This window comes from Drosophila virilis, unplaced genomic scaffold, assembly GCF_030788295.1.
Source record: "Drosophila virilis strain 15010-1051.87 unplaced genomic scaffold, Dvir_AGI_RSII-ME tig00000574, whole genome shotgun sequence".
NCBI lineage: Eukaryota > Metazoa > Arthropoda > Insecta > Diptera > Drosophilidae > Drosophila > Drosophila virilis.
The window spans coordinates 146,348-161,839 of NW_027212813.1; positions in this window are offsets into that span (position 1 = coordinate 146,348).

The following is a 15,492-nucleotide window of genomic DNA, read 5'->3' on the forward strand; positions in this document are numbered from 1 at the left end:
TTCTTTCCTTAAATTTTAAAAGCTCGCGGAGATGGCTTGCGTAAGCTAGACGCTTTAAGTCATGTTTACGTTAGCAATCGCGCTCTAGAGACTGGGTCCTTAGTTTACGTTATGAATTGCGCATGAGAATATGAATCTTTATGTTAAGTGGTTGCGCTGTTATGTTTATGTTAGAGCCGGGAATCTGGATATTTATATTAGCAGAGCTGCAGCTGTGCGTTAAGTGGACAGCGAGCTTTGAATAACAGGTCCAGCCATCAATAGTTCATTTAATGAATAACCTGACGAGGTAGCTGCTGAGCCGACGAAAACGACTCGCAATTTCGACGTTGAACTGTCTTCTTTAAAGACACAGTGATGAGGAAGAAAGTATTGACAAGGTCCTATAGAGTCTGGAGCAACAGGCGACATATGACCAAGATCCAAATATTCCTTTAGAAAGTTTGAATATTGAATCTTTAGATCTGGACGATTTTGTAGTTTGCGTTCCAGGGTCAGGAACCGACGAAAGGCTTGTTGGTATGACGTCCCCAGACATTCCAAACTTCGCTTGAAGGGTAAACGAACTGAATATTGGCTACTAGGCAATCTGATATGAGTCTTTACGAAATGTTCTTCACAGATGTTTTCTTCCTTTGAAGTGGTAGGTATACTTTCCAAGCAGGATTCTATCTCCCAAAATCTTCGAACCATTTCATCAGCACGTTCTTCAGAACTTGACTCAAGTTTGCCCGCAGTATGCTTTGCCATTAACATAGAACCACTCAAGCGGGGTCCGCCTCCAGAAACTACCCAACTAAGCCGTGTTTTTTGAAGACACGGTAGTCCTGGGAGAAGCCTTATCTGGCCGACGCTGAGAAGGTCGTAAAACAGGCTAGCTCCAAGTAGCAAGTCCACGCGTTGAGGTTTAAAGAAAGACGGATCTGCAAGTTTTATGTTATCGGGAATGTTCCAATTCGTCGTGTTGATAGTAAAACTCGGTTGACTATCAGTTATGTTAGGCGCTAACAGAGCTGTAAGACATGTTGAGTATTCAGAGACTTGAGACTGTATTGTGATAATGACCGTGTTTCCTTCTGTTTCAAAACGAGAATCTCCTAGACCAGAGACAGTGGCTGAGGACTTGTGCTTCTTTAGCTGAAGCTGTTGAGCAAGGCGCGACGTTATAAGGTGAAGCTGAGAACCAGAATCCAAAAGGGCACGACAAGGTATCAAAGTGCCGGAGCGATTTCTTACAAAGATCATAGCCGTAGCCAAGACGACAATATCACTACTGAAATACTGGGCAACAAGAGATGTGGAGGTAGATGGCGATGACTTAGCGAAAGAGGCATGGGCTATCGGCGATGAATTTGCAGGCTCAGTCAGCTGACCAGACGGAGATATGGAATTGTTTAAATGCAGCAAAGAATGATGTTTCGCCCCGCAGGTCCGACAGCATCCAGAGCTGCATGATCGCAATTGATGACCTTTCTTTAGGCAATTCAAGCACAGTGCAACTCGTTTTGTCTCCCTAAGCCGTAATGCAGGGGTCAAATTTCCAAATCGAGAACAATTATATATACTATGACCAGGGCTGTCACAAAAGACGCAGACAGGGGCGTCGTAGTTAGTGGCGATAAATGACGATCTACTGGTGTTAATTGCTCTAGTTTTTCCCACCTGATGGCTAGGGGCATAGCTTGCCATAGCAAAATTTACGGTTTCCATTGTTCGGCATCTCTGCTCCAGAAACGTAGCCATATGCTCCCACGATGGTATTAAATTAACGAACGACGAATCCTCTAGCCTTTCTTCCCATTTGGCTTGTGATATTTGGTCCAGCTTTTGTAAAACGCGCGAAAATGTGCGTTGAATTGGTCGGATAACTCCCTTAACGACACGGCCGATCCACCTGCCACCCTCTTGAGCCCCAATATCTCAAGTATGTGTGCCTGAAAAACTAAACGTCTATTATTAAACCTTTTCTCCAATAAATTAAGTGCTATGGCATAATTATCGTTTGTTATTTCCAATGATCGAATCGCGTCCAGCGCTGTATCCTTCAGGCACGATCGAAGATGCTGCAGCTTTTCGATATCTGCTAGATCAGGATGATTTTCTATGACGGTTGTGAACATAGAATAAAAGTCGGCCCATTCTGTGTAACCACCACTGAACATAGGCAACTTTATTGAGAGTAGTTTTGGCGGTGCCTTAGTTCTAACTTTCTGCGAGGGCAGCACAGATTGGTCGCGAAATGTTGAGCAGGGCAATATTGAGACACGTATCGCAATTTCACTCCGAACCGAAATTTCCATAGAAACTGCTAACTCGTCGAAGTCCTCACGCAATTGGTTACCGATTTCATCAAAGTCTAGTTCTTCGAGGCTAGTGTGAGTAATATCAAATGAGGTCTGAAGCCGCTCGATTTGCTTCAGCCTAACACTAAGACCGCACTCATCAATTGCACTAAGTGGCGAATTAGTTAGAGAATTTCGAAGTGTTTGCAAACTGTCATAAATTGAAATGGCTTTGCGCTTCAGAAAGGTCGCCCTGTTTGCAGAGGGCACTGCACTAGAGGCATTATTTTCGGTTTCCATTAGAAGCGTGATAGAAAGCGCGTGCGAAACTAGCTGAGTAACTAACAACGGTGATCGCTAGTACATGCAAACCGTTCAAAAAACAATAGGTGTACAATAAGAACTTCGGCGAACGTAAGTGTCAAGCTATGTAATAAAGCAACGGCAAAAGCTTTTACATAAGTACCGCACGAATGAGAAGAGACTTCAAGCGACCGAGAGAGTAGGCAACGCGACGCCGATAAGTATGTATGTATATAAAGTGCACAAAACGAAATGCCAGGTGGTGCCTTTTAAGATTATTGCTTTAATGTAAAGCAAATAATCTTACAACAACAAAAATAAGAAATCAGCTTTTTCAATAGCTTTCACAAATAGAAATAATTAACTATTTATTTTTTGTGTTCAAAATTGTTTTATATTTCTTAAAGTTACGAGAAGCAGGCAGACCCGAATTGGTCTGTGCTTATTATTTAAGAACAATAGTTTATATAAGCAAGCGAAGCAAGCGAAGAGACAATTATTAGTTATAATTTTGAGTAATGCAAGTGGCCGATGCGTACCAAATGCACGAAGCGAACGAACTTAACTAACTCGATGCGCAGCATCGAGGCCTTCGCATAAGTAAAGCTAGGGCAATAAAACGATCGTTACAGCGAAGAGCGGCAGCTTTATGTAAATGAATTCTTAAGAGCGAAATTTAGGCACTTGCTTTGCAGAGCGAGTATTATAAGATAAAATTAAGATGCTGCTCTTATCAGTTGCGAGGTCGCTCCGTAACCAGACAACTATTATAAATTTCTCTTTTAAAGTTATCAATGAGGTAAAACGTGTTATTACATTTAGCAATTTTGTCGTTAACGAAAATTTTCCATCTGTTTGGGATATGGCTTTAGCGTGGTATAACTTACAATTGTAATTAATTGTAGCGTATTTTATAAAAACTATGATTAAACCATGGCATGAAACGATCGAAAAAGAGGAAATGTCTAAAAGATCGATTAGAGTGATATTGAGTGCTTCGTGATTAAATATATTTATCATGTCTTGTTTATTTAAGATTTTTGGATTCAATATTGCGGCTTTGGATAATGTGGTAGTATCGAATAGATTTTGTAGGTCAAGTGATAACAACTTAAGTCCATATTTTTCATAAATAATTGCTGATTAAATTTAATATCTCTTAAAAGATTTGTGATTTTAGTGACTTCATTGTAAATTGCAGAATTGATTTAATTTTGCATATTATTGTTTTGAACAAGTTCATTGATTTTAGTTTGAATAGTTATCATGTCAACATGGTCTGGTGTTCCTGTGACCCATTTAAAAATTGTGCCTAGTTCATTGATACTACGTTTAGAAATTTTGTGAGGTGTAAGTTCAGAAATGAGTGTTTTGATTAAATTCAATTCCAAGGTTACTTCCCAATCAATTGTATTGTTTTTGTCTTTAAAAAAATTTTATTCTTTTTCAAAAATATCGTTATAAAAACTTAGATTAGTAACGTGAAAAACTTCTCCGTATGCTTCGTATAAAAAAAGATTATCGAGGAAGTAGGACTCGTAAGAAGTAGGACATTGTTATCATTTGAATAATTAATAATGTCTGCACTGCAAAACGGCAGTATAACAGATAAGATACATAAAATGTGCAATCTAAAAATACATTAAAAACATAAAATGGGTAGAATTTGATTTTGTTTTTGTGAATAATACGATCCCTATTGTTTATTTTGACTTTATTTCCTAAGTCTTCTTTAACTCCTGGGAGAAGCCTTATCTGGCCGACGCTGAGAAGGTCGTAAAACAGGCTAGCTCCAAGTAGCAAGTCCACGCGTTGAGGTTTAAAGAAAGACGGATCTGCAAGTTTTATGTTATCGGGAATGTTCCAATTCGTCGTGTTGATAGTAAAACTCGGTTGACTATCAGTTATGTTAGGCGCTACCAGAGCTGTAAGGCATGTTGAGTATTCAGAGACTTGAGACTGTATTGTGATAGTGACCGTGTTTCCTTCTGTTTCAAAACGAGAATCTCCTAAACCAGAGACAGTGGCTGAGGACTTGTGCTTCTTTAGCTGAAGCTGTTGAGCAAGGCGCGACGTTATAAGGTGAAGCCGAGAACCAGAATCCAAAAGGGCACGACAAGGTATCAAAGTGCCGGAGCGATTTCTTACAAAGATCATAGCCGTAGCCAAGACGACAATATCACTACTGAAATACTGGGCAACAGAGATGTGGAGGTAGATGGCGTTGACTTAGCGAAAGAGGCATGGGCTATCGGCGATGAATTTGCAGGCTCAATCAGCTGACCAGACGGAGATATGGAATTGTTTAAATGCAGCAGAGAATGATGTTTCGCCCCGCAGGTCCGACAGCATCCAGAGCTGCATGATCGCAATTGATGACCTTTCTTTAGGCAATTCAAGCACAGTGCAACTCGTTTTGTCTCCCTAAGCCGTAATGCAGGGGTCAAATTTCCAAATCGAGAACAATTATATATACTATGACCAGGGCTGTCACAAAAGACGGCGTCGTGGTTAGTGGCGATAAATGATGATCTACTTGTGTTAATTGCTCTAGTTTTTCCCACCTGATGGCTAGGGGTATAGCTTGCCATAGCAAAATTTACGGTTTCCATTGTTCGGCATCTCTGCTCCAGAAACGTAGCCATATGCTCCCACGATGGTATTAAATTAACGAACGACGAATCCTCTAGCCTTTCTTCCCATTTGGCTTGTGATATTGGTTCCAGCTTTTGTAAAACGCGCGAAAATGTGCGTTGAATTGGTCGGATAACTCCCTTAACGACACGGCCGATCCACCTGCCACGCTCTTGAGCCCCAATATCTCAAGTATGTGTGCCTGAAAAACCAAACGTCTATTATTAAACCTTTTCTCCAATAAATTAAGTGCTATGCATAATTATCGTTTGTTATTTCCAATGATCGAATCGCGTCCAGCGCTGTATCCTTCAGGCACGATCGAAGATGCTGCAGCTTTTCGATATCTGCTAGATCAGGATGATTTTCTATGACGCTTGTGAACATAGAATAAAAGTCGGCCCATTCTGTGTAACCACCACTGAACGTAGGCAACTTTATGGTCTGGTGTTCCTGTGATCCATTTAAAAATTGTGCCTAGTTCATTGATACTACGTTTAGAAATTTTGTGAGGTGTAAGTTCGGAAATGAGTGTTTTGATTAAATTCAATGGTAATTTTTGGGTGACTTCTTTTCGTTATGGTACTCTAACATTTTAGCTTCTGCTGATTTTATTTTTTCAACAATTTTGGGTGTTCTATTTTGTGAAATAATATTTCACATCGTTTTTGTTGAGTTGTCGATTGAATTGTGTTGTTATACTCTTTAACTGCTCGATATACGACTACGGAATGATCCATTATATTGTATTCTTCTTAAATACAACGAGAAATTTCGATAATTGTTGAATGAACTCTTTCTAACTGACAGTTCCTTAAACTGTGTTTGTTGTCTGCATGATAAATCGCTATACCTGAACGAGACATTGACGATTTGAATTGTGTCGAGGATAACGTAGGTTCGTTGTTCATCATTATGGATTTAACGAAAGAAAAAGTTTGGATAAGTTCGAACACTTTATTTGCCATATCTGATTTGTCATTGATTTCCCAAATCACTAAAAATTTCGAATATTCGTCTCGGCATGTCAGGAATGTTAATTTTTGAGCATAAAAAATGTCAATATGTAATTGTTCACCTTCTCTCTCTCTTTAGAAATAGGAATTTGCTTAGGGCTTTTGTTATATTTATTTTTATTACAAATTTCGCAGTAGCGTATGTGTTGCTAAAGGGTTTTATATAGTGTTGGCCAATAATAGTATTTGAGAATTTGGTCAAGATTTTCCTCCAAACCTCTTGAGCACGAGCATGTGTTTCTTCTATTATAATTTCTTGGTCAGTTTTGTTTTCGATGTCTAGGACAAACTTTTTAGTAAATAAAAATTTGTTGCTAAAAGTGTTTTTTAATTAGTTCTGGATTTCGTATAAATCTACGAGACTGCAATGAACTCCTGTAGTCAAGTTTGGTTGAATAAATTCTTTAAGTAAGATTATTAAATTGTGTACTGTGTCGTATTCTATAATATATTTTGTTTTGTTGAAAACTTCATATTTTTCATGAGTTCATATGTTGTTTTTAGAAACAAGTAATTGTTTTTTAAATTGATTCAATGGTATGTGTGTTTCTTCAATTACGCTTTTTAACTACTGTCGGTTGAATGGATAGTTTCATTATCGGACGACGGTTCTTCTTCGGACACGATATTGCTTTCATTGGAAATATGTTTGATCATTACCCTTGATAACGCGTCAGCGACGACATTGGTAGATCCTGGCTTGTAAAATATTTTAGGGGAAAGTTCTTCTACGAAAGCATGCCATCTTTTCATTTTTGAGTTAGGGTTTCGTGCAGAAACTGCAAAAGAAAGTGGTTGATGGCGTATAATTTCCTTTCATTTGTGGCGTATATTCTTTCTGTGTTATTTAAATCTTGTGAAACAAAGGTGGTTGGTTTGTTTTCCTGTGAAAGGACGGCGCCTATTGCGATCTCGGAAGCGTCTGTGGTGAGGACGAATTTTTTTGTATTATCTGGCTGAGTTAGTTCGATGTTTGCAATTAAGTGTGATTTTAAGTTTTCAAACGCAGAGATTGCTTCTTCGTCTAGAGATACTTCTGTTTTTTTGGACATATGTTTTGAAACCATACCGTTATGTCCCTGTAACAATTTAGTGAGTGGTTTTGCTATAGTCGCGTAGTTTTTTACAAAAACTTCCTGTAGTAGCCTGTTAAGCCAAGAAAACCTCGTAATTCCTTTAAATTGTAAATTTCATGATTTAAATTTCATGATTGATTCTATTTTTTTCGGATCAGTTTTTTTGATATTGTATGATACTATGTATCCTACAAATTCTATTTCTTTTCTAAAGAATTTTGATTTTTCTAAGGATATTTTCATGTTTTTTGAATAGAATTTCAATGATTTCTTGTAAATCATCAAAATGTTGTTCAGGGGTATTTAAAAAAACTCTTATGTCGTCCATATAAATGTGATAAGTTTTTCTGATTTGTTCACATAATATATTGTCCATTGCTCTCTGAAAGATGCTTGGCGCATTCGCAAGCCCAAATGGCAAACGAAGAAATTTATATTTTCCATTGTTAATGGTTAAAGCTGTTTTTTCGATGTCTTCTGCTTTCATGAGAATGTGATGAAATCCCGATTCTAAGTCAATTGTCGAAAAAATTTGGGCTTTGCCTAGGTTGGATAGAATGACTGAAGGATCAGGCTTTGGATACCTTTCGGGGATTGTTTCGTTATTTTTCTTAAAATCTATTACCAATCGATTCTTAGGCGTTCCATCTTCATTAAAACATTTTTCTTTACTACCCATACCGGGGCATTTTAAGGACTTATGCTGGGCCTTATTATATTTTCGTTTAACATCCTGTTTATTTCCTGACTAACAAAATTGTTAGCTGAATGAGGATAAGGATATTGTTTAATGTAAATAGCATTTTCGTTTAATGTTCTTATCTCTCCTCTAATATCTGTTCTAAAAGGGAGACATGTTTATATCTGAGAATGCTTTGTTTCTATTTATTGAACGACTTGTTTGTTGCTCAAGGGTATTCAAATTTCATTAATGGAATGATTTATTTTGCATAAAGAAGAACTTGTTGTAGAGGATACCGACATATTTCGACGTCTGTTCTTTTTGAGTTTTAATTTCTTTAGCTTTCCTTCATTAAGAATATCGTCAACTTTAGTTTTTTCGATACATGTTTTGTAAAAATAATATTTTCATTTTTTTTTTTAATAGACAACAAAGTTCCCTTTGACAAGTCGATTACTGCCTTAATATCCTTCAGTAAATTATAACCGACTAATAGATCTGCGTCTAGATTATTAATTTCATAAAATCTGTGTTGTTTGCCAAATATGTTTATGTTATGAAAATTAATTATGATTCTGTAGCCATTTATAGTTTTAATTCTGTTTTTTATAACTAATTCTTTTGCGTTATCGTATATACCCTCTTTTATATAACAAGCGGTGGCACCGGTGTCAATTAATATTTTTAAAATTTTATTTATTTTTTTGTCTATTCTCTAAATGTAGGGGAGTTCTCCACCTCTTCTTCTAAAAAATGGTCTTCCCCGATGTTATTGATACGCATGAGTTTGTTAGGTTGCTGAACCGAAGGGGTGTATTCTGTAGTTGTATGGATTTGTCTACATCCATGGGCTCCGGTTGAGGTTGAGGAGTCTTGTTGCTTTGCGCAAAAATTGGATTTTTTGGAACTTGATTGAACCTTAAGTGATTGTCATATCTTTTATTAGGTTGTTTTGGGGATTCAGCTTTCTTTTGCTGATTGTTATGCCCTGGGTTTAGATTGTTACGTTGATGGGTATTTGCGAAATGGTGGTAAGCGAAGTTAGCCCTTTGGTAATTCCCTTCCAGATCCTGAGCCTTTGCCAAAGCATTAGGCAATTTTTCAGGTTTAAGGGAGAACAATACTTCTGATAAAGAACCGTTGACCTGTGATGAAAATTCTTAAAGCGTTGTCTGTGTTTTTCTTATTCATTTCCGTAATGATGTAAGCTTTGTCACCATACGTCATAATAGTTTTGTTTTTATTAACTAAATTTTTTTATTTTATTTTTTTTATTTATTATATCTGCCTGAGAATTCTGGTATGGACTTAATAACATTAAAATATTTATCGCAACGAATAAGGTCATTTATTTCAGTAATCTTATATTCTTGTTCATTATTAGATGTAACTTCAATTCTACAATTTGCTCTTGAAGCGCTCCGGTCTGAGTTGCAATCAACTGAGCTACCAAATCAGCTGACAAGTTTTTATTGTTAGCCTTTTTTAAATTTTGAAAATCTTCAATTAAACTTTCTATATGGTTATCCAGTTTATAACACTTATTATTCTAACAAATGCTTACACAAATTTAAACTCTCATTACTTTAGTAAAAAAAATTTATTTTTAAAGTAAATGATATTGGCTCACGTAAAAGGTCTTTCTTTATGGGTGATTATACTTATGTCGTTCAAATCTTCCTTCCTTCCTTCCTTCTGGGTTTTAGGGTCTTCTTTTATGGTGGTCTTAGGTTGACGTGATATTGTTTAATTGGTTAAAAGTTTTTGATTGGTGAAACAATTTTTGATGGCGAAAATATTTGTTTCGCTTTTTGATCGATTATTTTTTTGGAATGTTTTCATTTAACTTGAATGGGAAAATTTGATTTCACTTTTAAGTCTTGTGAACAATCATTATTTCCAGCTCAGGGTATTTTCACTACTCTTCATGTTTTCAGAAACAGGGTATTTCCGTTCTTTGGAAATTTTTAATGTTTTTAGAGGCACTCGATATTTTCGTTCTTAGAAAATTGTTAACTATCCTTTTTCTGTGTTCATAATCGCGCGCCCCACGTTGGTGCGGCAATTAACCGATTAGTGGCTACTAACTGAAAAAAAATTTTTTTAAGTGGGAGGCTGAAGACTTTCGATTTGTTTGAATCCAAGATTAGAACTAAAGTACAATTGTGAACTTATCCCGCAAGTCAGTTATGGTTATAATAAAGGCTATTCTCTTAAAGCTCAAAAGCTCGCGGTGATCTTATGCTGCGAATCAGCTGTGTTTATGCTAAAGCTTCTTTCCTTCAAGTTTAAAAGCTCGCGGGGGTGGGGTGCGTCATGTTTACGTTAGCAATTGCGCTCTAGAGACTGGGTCTTTAGTTTACGTTATGAATTGCGCCTGGGAATATGAATCTTTATGTTAAGTGGTTGCGCTGTTATGTTTATGCTAGAGCCGGGAATCTGCAGAGCTGCAGCTGCGGCCTAAGTGGACGTAGTGATTGAAACGGGTCTAATAAGTCTGAAAGGGCTAAGTAATTGGGATAGCGACTTATACTGAAATGTTGTTTATGATTGTAATAAGAATTGCCTTGTGGGCTGAGGGATAACTTGTCCACACACAAATTCATGCGTGCCTGCTTCATATTTATCAACAGAATTATAATTGCGGCTGTATTGTTTTCTGTATTACTAGCTTGGTTTTTATGTCACTAATACTCGATTATTACTGTGAATGTTGAGTGGAGGCAGTTGCAAGTGGTACGGTTAGTTGCGACCACGAATATTTTCTTGATCAGCGTCAACAGCCGAGTCAAATTAGCCATGTCCGTCTGCCTGTTCGGCTTCCCGTATGTATGAACCCAAGGATCTTGGTAACTATAAGAGCTTAGGTTTGTTTCCGAAAATGTTTCTGATAACCCCCTTTCCTCCCCTTTCCACTAAGCAATCAATACAAATCAATATTGAAATCTTTTTTTTGAGGTTATAGGGTAAATAATAAGAGCTAGATCCACCAAAATTAACATTTTTACTCTAGAATGGTATAAATATGTCAAGTATCATTCATTTTTTACCTATCGCCACCTTCTCGCTACTACCTGATAGCAATAAATAAAGTTAATAACCCAACTTCCATTGCCCACCAATTTAAGCAAGAATTTTAACGCAATTTACTTCTTGAGAAGATATTCTATGGTACATTAAGATAAACAGTAGAAAATTTCAGGAAGATGGGTTAAGAAACACGTATTTGCGGCACCACCGCAAATTCAAAATATTTGTATGCATGTACACACTGTATTGTTTTCTGTATTACTAAGTTAATTGGTTTTCTTGTCACTAATACTCGATTATTTGTGTGGTTGTTGAGTAGCGGCGGTGACAAGTGCTACGGTTAGTTGCGAGCTCGAACCCTGCGAAGGTAACTAAATTTTTTTTATACCCTGAATACATTGAAAATGGGTAAAAAGGGTATATTGTATTTGTGCAACACGTAAATGTATGTAACATAGAGAAGGAAGGTTCTCCGACCAGATAAAGTATATACATTCTTGATCACCATCAACAGCCGAGTCAAATTAGCTATGTCCGTCTGTCTGTTTGCCTTTCCGTATGTATGAACACAAGGATCTTGGTAACTATAAAAGCTAGAGACATGAAATCTTAGCTGTAGGTCCTCTCAGTACATGCACAGATCGAATTTGTTTCCGATAATCGATAATATGGATATTGAAATCCTGTTTTTTTGAGTAAATAGGATAAATAATAAGAGCGAGATCCACCAAAATCGACATGTTTACTCTGGAATAGTATATATATGTGAAGTGTCATTCTTTTTATACCTATCGCTACCTTCGCGCTACTACCTAATAGCTATAAATCCAGTTAATAACCCACCTTCCATTGCCCACCAATTTAAGCTAGAATTTTAATGCAATTTACTTTTTGAGAGTAAACAGATGTTCTATGGTACATTAAGATATACTGCAGAAAATTTCATGAAGATCGGTTAAGAAACACTTGTTTACGGCACCCGCTCGAATTCGAAGAATATCTGTATGCACGCACTCATGCACATTCATGCGCGTCTGCTTTGTATTTATCAACTGCATTATAATTGCGATTGTATTGTTTTCTGTATTACTAAGCTAATTGGTTTTCTTGTCACTAATACTCGATTATTAGTGTGGTTGTTGAGTGGAGGCGGTGGCAAAAGTTACGGTTAGTTGCGAGCTCGAACCATGTGAAGGTAACTTATTTTTTTTATACCCTGAACACATTGAAAATGGGTTAAAAGGGTATATTGTATTTGTGCAAGATCTAAATGTATGTAACAGACAAAAGGAAGCTTCTCCGACCCCATAAAGTATACATATTCGTGATCAGCATCAACAGGCGAGTCGATCTAGCCATGTCCGTCTGTCTGCCCCTCCGTTCGTATGTATGAACCCAACGATCTTGGTAACTATAAGAGCTAGAGACATGAAATCTTAGCTGTAGGTCCTCTCAGTACATGCACAGATCGAGTATATTTCCGATAATCGATAACCTCCTTTCCACCTTCCATTGCCCACCAATTTAAGCTAGAATTTTAATAAAATTTATTTATTGAGAATACACAGATGTTCTATGGTACATTAAGATACACTGTAGAAAATTTCATGAACATCGGTTAAGAAACACTTGTTTATGGCACCCGAAGAATATCTGTATGCACGCACTCATGCACATTCATGCGCGTCTGCTTTGTATTTATCAACTGCATTATAATTGCGATTGTATTGTTTTCTGTATTACTAAGCTAATTGGTTTTCTTGTCACTAATACTCGATTATTAGTGTGGTTGTTGAGTGGAGGCGGTGGCAAGTGCTACGGTTAGTAGCGAGCTCGAACCCTGCGAAGGGAATCTATTTTTTTTAATACCATGAACCCATTGAAATTTAAGCTGTAGGTCCTATTGGTACATGCACAGATGGAGTTTTTTTCCGGTAATCGATAACTTCCTTTCCCCCAAGCAATCGAAACAAATCGATATTGAAATCCACTTTTTTAAGTAAATAGGTTTAATAATAAGAGCTAGATCCACCAAAATGGACATGTTTACTCTAGAATAGTATAAATATTTCAAGTATCATTCTTTTTATACATATCGTCACCTTTCCGCTACTACCCGATAGCTTTAAATTAAGCGACAATTTTAATGCAATTTACTTTTAGAGAATACACAGATATTATATGGAACATTACAGTAGAAAATTTTAGGAAGTTGTGTTAAGAAACACATTTGAGGCACTAGCGCAAATTCGAAAAATATTTTTATGCATGTTTACACACACATTTATACGCGTCAGCTTCGTATTTATCAACAGCATTATAATTGCGGCCGTATTGTATTCTGTATTGCTAATTAAATTGGTTTTCTTCTCACTAATACTCGATTATTACTGTGGTTGTTGAGTGAAAGCGGTGGCAAGTGCTACGGTCAGTTGCGAGCTTAAACCCTGCAAAGGGAACTTATTTTTTTTAAACCGTGAACCCATTAAAATTAGATAAAAAGGGTATATTGTATTTGTGCAAAATGAAAATGTATGTACTCGGTAGAAGGAAGCTTCTCCGACCCCATAAAGTATATATTTTCTTGATCAGCATCAACAGCCGATTGTCGTCTGTCTGTTCGTCTTCCCCTATGTATGAACCCAAGGATCTTGGTAAATTTTAGCATTAGGTCATCTCAGTACATGCACAGATCGAGTTTGTTTCCGAAAATCGATAATATGGATATTGAAATCCTGTTTTTTTGAGTAAATAGGATAAATAATAAGAGCGAGATCCACCAAAATCGACATGTTTACTCTAGAATAGTATAAATATGTCAAGTATCATTCATTTTATACCTATCGCCACCTTCGCGCTACTACCTGATAGCTATAAATCAAGTTAATAACCCAACTTCCATTGCCCACCAATTTAAGCTAGAATTTTAACGCAATTTACTTTTTGAGAAGATATTCTATGGTGCATTAAGATATACAGTAGAAAATTTTAGGACGATGGGTTAAGAAACACGTGGTTGCGCACCAGCGCAAATGCGAAATATATCTGTATGCATGTACACACACACATTCTTCCACGTCTGCTTCATATTTATCCAAAGCATTATAACTGCGGCTGTATTGTTTTCTGTATTACTAAGCTAATTGGGTTTCTTGTCACTAATACTCGATTATTACTGTGGTTGTTGAGTGGAGACAGTGGCAAGTGGTATGGTTAGTTGCGAGCTCGAACCCTGGGAGAGGAACTTATTTTTATTTATACCCTGACTCCATCGAAAATAGATAAAAAGGGTATATTGTACTTGTGCTAAATGTAAATGTATGTAACAGGTAGAAGGAAGCTTCTCGGACCCGATAAAGTATATATATATTCTTGATCAGCATTAACAGCCGAGTCGATCTACCCATATCTTTGTCCGTCAGTCCGTATGTCTGTTCGTCTTCCCGTATGTATGAACCCAAGGATCTAAGTTACTATGAGAGCTAAAGACTTGAAATGTTAGCTGTAGGTCCTCTTAGTACATGCGCAGATCGAGTATTTTTCCGATAATCGATAACTTCCTTTCCCCCTAGCAATCGATACAAATCGATATCGAAATTCAGTTTTTTGAGAAAATAGGCAAATAATAATAGCTAGATCCACCAAAATTGATATTTTTACCCAAATTAACACTCTCCTTATGGGAACAGTCCATCTCCAGAAAAACGATATCTCATCTTGGCTTGAGATGAACGCCTTTCTCTTAGAACGCTATCGCACCCTAGAAGCGATGGAAGAGCTTAAGCCAAGCGCAAATACTCCAGCGCACTCTAGAATTGTTCGAACAGAACCTCCTACCACTAGAAGGCTTAACTCATTTGAGAATAAGGTCGCTAACAAGCCGCAAGCCTGCAACTTGTGCTCCAGGGAGAATCACCCTATCCGTCTGTGCCCACGATTTCTCCAAATGCCCGTCAGCGAACGGGCAACTCACATCAAACAGCAAAAACAATGTTTGAACTGTTTCGCTAGGGGTCATCAGTTAAGGGATTGCACAAGTGCTCACAATTGTTTTAAGTGCAAGGGTCGTCACAATACCCTCTTGCATCGTAGTGACACTCCACAATTGAGCCCTACCGTAGTCTCCATGCCACAAGCAACAGCTCCCTCCAATCAATCCATACAGTCCACTCCATCCCAACAAACGAATGTTCCCAATTATGTTGCAATTAACACCCACGGTGTTCTCCTAAGTACGACTGTTATATATGTTCGCCATTTGGGTGTAAATTATACATCTCGTGCACTGATCGGGATCAGAGGCAATATTTATTTCCGAGGGACTCTTCCACCTGATAAAGCTGCCGTACAAATCCGTACAGGCACAAGTATCGGGATTAAATCAAGCTGTTGCAGCCCAGCCACGCAAACTCTGCCATTTTAATATTAGCTCTCATTCCAAGCCTCGTATCCAAATCGAGGCATCAGCC